The 8368-nt window shown below is 39.1% G+C and overlaps 1 protein-coding gene across 5 annotated transcripts in view; it reads left to right on the forward strand.

Annotated features, from left to right (window-relative positions):
- cpne1 (copine I) overlaps positions 1–8368 on the forward strand; it is a 71818-nt gene that overhangs the window by 9954 nt on the left and 53496 nt on the right. Inside the window, exons 1-2 of one of the 5 annotated variants that reach the window (XM_046075944.1) lie at positions 4846–5118; positions 6818–6879. The exons of 1 other annotated variant lie outside the window; for it this stretch is intronic. The gene's annotated coding sequence lies outside the window, so the exon portion shown is untranslated. Of the gene's footprint in view, positions 1–4845; positions 5119–6817; positions 6880–8368 lie in introns of those variants that run through there. 3 more of the 5 variants (XM_046075947.1, XM_046075943.1, XM_046075946.1) reach the window with 3 other exon arrangements.

Below are 8368 nucleotides of genomic sequence, written 5' to 3' on the forward strand. Positions count from 1 at the left end.
CTTTTTTGCATTTCCGTAATGACTTTAAACCAAACTATTAGATTTCTGTTGGGTTCAGTCTGTGAATCCTGGCATGCTATACAATATTGTCTCAGGATTAAACAGTTAAATACTGATGCTAACAGCTAGGCTAGTGCAGAGGCTAACAGCTAAGCTAAATAATGAAGCTAATGGCTGACAGGCCATCATGGAGTCAAGCTAGCACATTTTCATTGAGTTTATTTGGCATGATTTACTGTTTTGTGTCAAAGCAGGCTCCAGGTGGTTCATGCTACAGCTGAATGCTGCTGGGGTTGCTAATAGGTTTTTTGCATTAATAGTAGTAATTTGTGACTACTTTTGAATTCTCTGTTATGTTATAAAATGTGGATCAGAGAGAATATGGTAAAAAGTTGTTCACTGGGACCTTTAGGAGGCTCATTGATTGAATTGATCATCTAATTTTTACATGAAGTGCTCTCATCCATAAATAAGGCTCGTATTAAGGTTTTTAATTCATCTAAGGATTTAATGATCAGGTTTATGTAAACATAGTTTAAAAGTCATTATTTATCCTATTTAAGTTTTAAACTATGCATAACAGACTTGCAAATAACTCACAAAAAGTATCATACAGAACTATTAAGTTTTGTTTTCAACATAAATGGCCTAAATCTTATTAATCACCAAAGCTGCTCTCAGCTTCTGGCCATCATGCTGCAGATTTAAAATAAAGCCTCACAGTTGTTTCTGTTCACTCCACACGCATGCAGTTTCTTCTATGAATGTTGTAGTTGGCCTACTGAACTTAACTAAAAGAAAGCATGGATGGAATTGGTTTTGTCTGAAGAGGAATCTTCTGCTTTCAGTAAATGGTTAACCTTTAAACAGGAACATTAATAATGTTCAACTGGTTGTGCATGCAGTTTTGATGTGTGCGTGAAAGAAATGGATAAACAGGTCTTAATAAAGTGGAGTGAAACACTGTCGAGACAAATGGTTGTTAAAGATGATTTTGTTTGTGTTGTGGACCTGGTGTTTGGAGAAAAGGAAAATCCTTTGGAATAAAAGAACAATTCTGGACAGACTTGACTTCTGCAAAGGATGAGAGTCTGAACAGTGTGTCTGTCTGTGTGTGGGACGGAGGTAAATTTTATCTGACTGACACTGAGCTGTCAATCATTCACCTGCTGAGATTTCCCCCTCCGACTGATCGATAGACAGACAGAAGGCAGGACTTTCAGGTGAGTGACAGATACAAAGATGCTTCATTCAAAACACGAGAAATAAGATAGTGTATCAACAGTGGCCCGTAAACATTCAGTTGTAACCTGTAAACTGATCATCAGCAAATAAATATTCACCTTGAATGGCCATAGAGGATTAACCTTACAATGTTAAGTAAAAAATAAAAAAATAAAATAAAAAAGGGAAGATAGCCTCTAAATGGAAATTGGTGCATGTTAAACTGTAGGTACAAGGTAGTCCATAGATAGAGTAGTATTGGGCTATAGATGGAGCATTTAGAATATAGGTGGTAGTCTGTTGTGGACTTCAGATGGTTTAAATAATAGATAGCCTATACATGACAGTGATAGATGGCAGGTGGCGGCCTGTAGGTGGTAACCTATACATGACAGTAGCATATGGTAGATGGTGGCCTGTAGACGGTAGCCTATATAAGACAGTGTAAGGTTGTAGATGGTGGCCTGTAGACGGTAGCCTATATAAGACAGTGTAAGGTTGTAGATGGTGGCCTGTAGACGGTAGCCTATATAAGACAGTGTAAGGTTGTAGATGGTGGCCTGTAGACGGTAGCCTATACACCACAGTGTAAGGTTGTAGATGGTGGCCTGTAGACGGTAGCCTATACACCACAGTGTAAGGTTGTAGATGGTGGCCTGTAGACGGTAGCCTATACAAGACAGTGTAAGGTTGTAGATGGTGGCCTGTAGACGGTAGCCTATACAAGACAGTGTAAGGTTGTAGATGGTGGCCTGTAGACGGTAGCCTATACACCACAGTGTAAGGTTGTAGATGGTGGCCTGTAGACGGTAGCCTATACACGACAGTGTAAGGTTGTAGATGGTGGCCTGTAGACGGTAGCCTATACACCACAGTGTAAGGTTGTAGATGGTGGCCTGTAGACGGTAGCCTATACACCACAGTGTTAGGTTGTAGATGGTGGCCTGTAGACGGTAGCCTATACACAACAGTGTTAGGTTGTTGATGGTGGCCTATACACAACAGTGTAAGGTTGTAGATGGTGGCCTGTAGACGGTAGCCTATACACCACAGTGTTAGGTTGTTGATGGTGGCCTGTAGACGGTAGCCTATACACAACAGTGTTAGGTTGTAGATGGTAGCCAATATAAGACAGTGTTAGGTTGTAGATGGTGGCCTATACACAACAGTGTTAGGTTGTAGATGGTAGCCTATACACAACAGTGTTAGGTTGTTGATGGTGGCCTGTAGATGGTAGCCAATATAAGACAGTGTTAGGTTGTAGATGGTGGCCTGTAGATGGTGGCCTATACACGACAGTGTTAGGTTGTTGATGGTGGCCTATACACGACAGTGTTAGGTTGTAGATGGTGGCCTATACACGACAGTGTTAGGTTGTTGATGGTGGCCTATACACGACAGTGTTAGGTTGTTGATGGTGGCCTATACACGACAGTGTTAGGTTGTTGATGGTGGCCTATACACGACAGTGTTAGGTTGTAGATGGTGGCCTATACACGACAGTGTTAGGTTGTTGATGGTGGCCTATACACGACAGTGTTAGGTTGTTGATGGTGGCCTATACACAACAGTGTTAGGTTGTAGATGGTGGCCTATACACAACAGTGTTAGGTTGTTGATGGTGGCCTGTAGATGGTAGCCAATATAAGACAGTGTTAGGTTGTGGCCTACAGATTGTAGCCTATAGGTTGTAGATGGTAGCCTATACATGACAGTGTTAGATGTTGGCCTGTACATGGTTGCGTTCAGATACATAATATTATAGAGTATGGTGTAGAACTGCTCTGTATGAAAAGTGCCTTGAGATAACCTCTGGCACTAAATCACATTTGAATAATAGATGGTAGATGGTGCCTGTACACGGCAGTGTTTAGATAGTAGGTCGTGGCCTGTAGATGTGTTTGAATATTTTTTATATGTTTTCACTATTTATTTCCAAGCAAATTTAAAGTAATAGAGTAGTAATAGAGAGAAAAGTAATAGATTTATAAAACTGTTGTCAGTTTTTTAAATTATTCTCATCATAGCCTTAGTGCAGGTCCTGGGATTCACAGTAGCTCAGTCCAGACCAGTAGTTTGGGGAATAACCCCAGTTTCATACTGCTGTGCCTACTTTTCAACTACACAATGACCTTCAGGATCACTAGAATTTAAAAGTTTTGTGTATGAGTATGAGTTGGTAAAATGGATAAAGTGAAGGGTTGAGTAGAACTTAAGAGTTTGTTAAATGATCTGAGCTGTTTTTCCAGGGAGGTGGATCATCAGAGGATGAGGATGATATGTCAGCTGAGGCAGGAGCTCAGTGTGTGTGTGTGTGAGAGAGAGAGGGATTTTTAAGGGTATTAACAGAACATTATGGTTCTGTGCATTATGTACTTTCTTTCCTTCTTAGGACTGTATTTTTCTGTGTTTTGGTCTTTCCTTTTCTGTTTCTCATTTGTGATGTGACGCTCTGCTGCTTTTTCTGATTCCACTGTGGTTCTACTGCAAAGGATGAATAAAAATGAAAATCTATTGATCTTGCTGAGGAAGTTGGCTCATGCTGTGTTCAGTTTTTTTCTGCACTTCTGTTTTCAATTATACTTCTGATCTCAGTACAGCTCATCACGCTCATGCTTTTTTGCTTCAGCAACAGTACTTCCGGCTGAGTGTCTGCCCTTCAACATAAAGGCACAGAAATGTAGGGCCTAGTTTTTAATCAGGCTTGAAGTGAGTGTGGAAATTCATTCTTGACCTTGAAAATAGTAGTTTGACAAAAACAGTCTTCACTAGCATTTTAACAAGGTTTCAACCATGTGTCACAATCTTATCTAAGATTTTTTTTAAATGTAAATGCTTCACAACAATCACCCAGTCAGAGCGGTTACTAAATTAAACATTGTACTATTAATCTTGTTATGTTAATGCACAAATCGAATACAAACACAGTTGAAGGTCTGTACTTTATTATTAAACTACCTTGTAAATCTGCTTTCATTTGATTGCTGTATGAGTCATTTGTCAGAATACTCCTAGTGTGTGTTTGGCCCAGAGATTGAAAATATGAAATTTTGGATTGTAGTTGGTATTTTTGCACTCACCTTTCATCAGTTAAAGACATTATTTTATTGCACTGGAAATCACAGGAATCTGCATGTTTTACCCAAGAATAATGGCTTAAAGACTATTTAGAGAGCATATCAAGGATGGACTGGAGGGACCATGGATTCTGATGAAAAAATAATCTGTCTGCCTAATCTTACTTACTTTGGACCCTTTCTTTTATTGTTTGCTGTTACCCTCTGTGTTATTGGCTTTATGCAAGCAAAGTGGGAATTTCTGGCACACCACGACATACTACCAAGGTGCACGGAGAAAGGAACAACAAAGTTGTTCTTTATACTGCAAGTGGGATAGGAGTTTTGACCTCCCCTTTTGGCATTTTGGCCAAGGCAACTTGCAATGCAAATTATAGCCAGGGTTTGTTGCCATGCTTTTTATTCTGATGGAGTCGCGTCGGAAGTCTCACCTTGGTTGCTGACAGAGCATCTTACGCTTTACACAATCTGGAAACGTCACACACTCACCCTGAACCGAGAGGCGTGACTGACAGTCGTCTTGTCCAATCAGGGCGCGGTTGTGTAGCTCGTTGTCCATCCTGTCTGTCTGCCGCTCCCTGTTAGCTGAACGGAGACGAAGGGCTGTTTTATGTCTCAGTAACAGTTAAAATACAAACTCCAAACGTGGTTAATCTTAGAAAAAGTCTTAACACAGTGGCCAGGTAACGGTTAGTGCTCGCAGGTGTGTTTACTCTGACTGAAAAGGTGTTCCGGACCGTGAGTAACGTTATTTCCCTTCCTCTTTGGTGTTTGTTCCTGTGGTCTGAAGAAGATTAAAAAGAACTGCTCCGATAAGGTGATTTACAAAGTTGACAGTACTCTGTGTGTGTGTGTGTGTGTGTGTGTGTGTGTGTGTGTGTGTAATATGATATTATATATATATATATATATAATATCATATTAAATGCTGTTCTGTTATTCTGTTTATTTATGTTGAGTTTTTACTATGCCTGCAACTATTATGTTCATGATCACTTAATCTGCCGACTATTTTCACGATTGTGTCAAAAATTGTTAAAAATGCTCATCACAATGTCCCAGAGCCCACAGTGACTATTTAAATTGCTAAGCTGGTCCAACCAACAGTCCCAAAACCCAAAGACTCTTGATTTACTATCATTTACTAAAGCAGCAAACCCTGAACCAGCAAATGTTTGCAATTTTAGCTTAAAAAATAATCAGAAATCATCAAAAAAAAACAACATTTGTGTTTTGTCGATTATTCCTGCCAAATTATTTTGGTGGAATTATTATAATAATTATTTCCTATTTCTATACTTGCCACAAATGGCGGTTGAATAACGGGTTGCCATCCCACAGCAGTGTGTAACCAGGCTGATGCGGAGGTGCCAGGCTGTTGTGGCGCTGTATGGTTCTTCCACACGCTACTGACACTCCTGTTTGTTAAATGAATATATTTTTTAATTGTCAATACGTCTTGTTTCAGCTAATTAATTAATATAATGATTAAACAGCTAATCGTTGCAGCTCAAAAATGTATATGTTTTAAAAATATATATATTTCACACTTGCTTTACACAAGATCTGTGTCCCATGCCAATAAAGCCCCACTGAATTGAAAACAGGTGTGTGTTTTACTGTGCTGGTTAAACTAGTTTTACAGCCTCAGTTGAAGGTGGAGTATGTGATTCTGGAGAAACCGTTTTGATGTTTGATCTCAACAGCCAAATAAGAGTGGATAAGATGGTTTCCCAGAGTCAGCACACCAGCTCCAGATAGCGATACTCACATCTTTCCTTCAGACAAAACAATTCTAACCGATTGGTTCTCTCTTACATAGCAACACTTTGTTACCCACAAGGGGGGACCTCTGGGTCGGAAAAGTAAAGCCAATATCGGAGAGCCTTAAACCTGCATTCTTCCTAACAGCCAGCAGGGGGCGACTCCACAAGTTGCAAAAAGAAGTCAGGTTGTATAGAAGTCTATGAGAAATGATCCTACTTCGCATTTGATTTATTTCCTCAGTTAACACTTTCATAATGAATTTATGGTCTCAATTGCTAGTTTGAAGTCTTCTTCAGTACAGCACGATGTTCATTTTCTAAATTATGGTCCCATTTAGAGGAGAATAGAAGATAAAGTAGAGTATGCTTTAGGGCACGGCTACCTTGTGATTGGTCACCCTATTAGCAACTTGTCAGTCAGGCATAGCAATGTGTGTCCCTCTCCAGCTCCACCCTCTTGTTCAAATATGATCACTTCTGGCTTCAAAACACTAAGATGGGCAGCTGTTACTGATTGGCTGGAATAGTGTTGACTGGCTGATTGTTTTACATTTACAGATCTAGGACTGTGTACAAACATTACAATTTTTTTTCAGCACACAGAATAGGCAGCTAGCGTACTATGAGGAGATATTTGCTGAATCTGACAGTATATTGTGTGTGTATGTGTATATATATATATATATATAAAGTATATTGGATTAGGTTTTTTTTCCAGAATCTCATACCCCACCTTTAATCTCCTTTCAGTTTCGTGCTGGTGTTTCCTACAGGTGCTGCTCGCTCGGTTCCTTCACTTTAGAAGAATATAGGTACATCAGTGGCATCAACTCAGCAACAGTTCATCATTTAATTTGGCCAGTAAAGAGTCAGGTGTATTTGCAGGATCCCAGCAGAGTTTTTTGGGAAAAAATAGGGAGTTTGAATTACAGAGTGTCTTTGAAAGTGTCTGCGTTCAGGTTCATTTATTGATGGTTTTGTTTATGTAAGAGATGGTTACGGTTTGGTGAAAGCTTTAGTAATGTTATAATAATTACATTACTTTGTCAGATATTTTTTATTTAAGTGACATACAGAACAAGTACTTGTTTAAGTCATTTATCAATCAAAATTTCAGTCGTTCTCTGGTTGCAGCTTCTCCAGTGTAAGGATTTGCTGTTTAATGTTGTTGTAAAATAAATTTTGGACTGTTGGTCAGTCAAGACACTTTTTAAGACATCACTTTAGGGCTGGGCAATTAATAAAAATGTATTTTCAATTATGATTTTGGTTTCCAACGATTATATTAAACAAGATAATTGAGATAAGATGATTATTTTTGTTTCGTAGTGATGGCTTTGTTCTATGTTGTGTTATATATCAAGTGCACCCCTTTCCTTTACAGTAGAGGCTCCCACCGCTTCCTAAAAGTTCAAGACCCCCTCAGCCAGGCTGTGGCATGTTCAGTTCACCTCTAACCGAGATGACCCGTGGGTTATAACTGTAAAACCTGTTATTCAACATTTTTAGCTCAAGCCAGTGGCATTTTACACTGCATAAATAAGCCTAGCTGCCTTTTCCTCTACTCATTTTTTTAACAAATTACGTATAGTGTGTGCCTATTTATACTTTTCTTACTCACTGTTGGTTTAAGGCACTGCATCTCCCGACACCACGGTTGGATTTTAGCATTATGTAACGTAACGGTTATAACTGTAAAACCTGTTATTCAACATTTTTAGCTCAAGCCAGTGGCATTTTACACTGCATAAATAAGCCTAGCTGCCTTTTCCTCTACTCATTTTTTTAACAAATTACGTATAGTGTGTGCCTATTTATACTTTTCTTACTCACTGTTGGTTTAAGGCACTGCATCTCCCGACACCACGGTTGGATTTTAGCATTATGTAACGTAACGGTTATAACTGTAAAACCTGTTATTCAACATTTTTAGCTCAAGCCAGTGGCATTTTACACTGCATAAATAAGCCTAGCTGCCTTTTCCTCTACTCATTTTTTTAACAAATTACGTATAGTGTGTGCCTATTTATACTTTTCTTACTCACTGTTGGTTTAAGGCACTGCATCTCCCGACACCACGGTTGGATTTTAGCATTATGTAACGTAACGGTTATAACTGTAAAACCTGTTATTCAACATTTTTAGCTCAAGCCAGTGGCATTTTACACTGCATAAATAAGCCTAGCTGCCTTTTCCTCTACTCATTTTTTTAACAAATTACGTATAGTGTGTGCCTATTTATACTTTTCTTACTCACTGTTGGTTTAAGGCACTGCATCTCCCGACACCACGGTTGGATTT

This window comes from Micropterus dolomieu, linkage group LG18 (assembly GCF_021292245.1).
Source record: "Micropterus dolomieu isolate WLL.071019.BEF.003 ecotype Adirondacks linkage group LG18, ASM2129224v1, whole genome shotgun sequence".
NCBI classification, from domain to species: Eukaryota; Metazoa; Chordata; class Actinopteri; order Centrarchiformes; family Centrarchidae; genus Micropterus; species Micropterus dolomieu.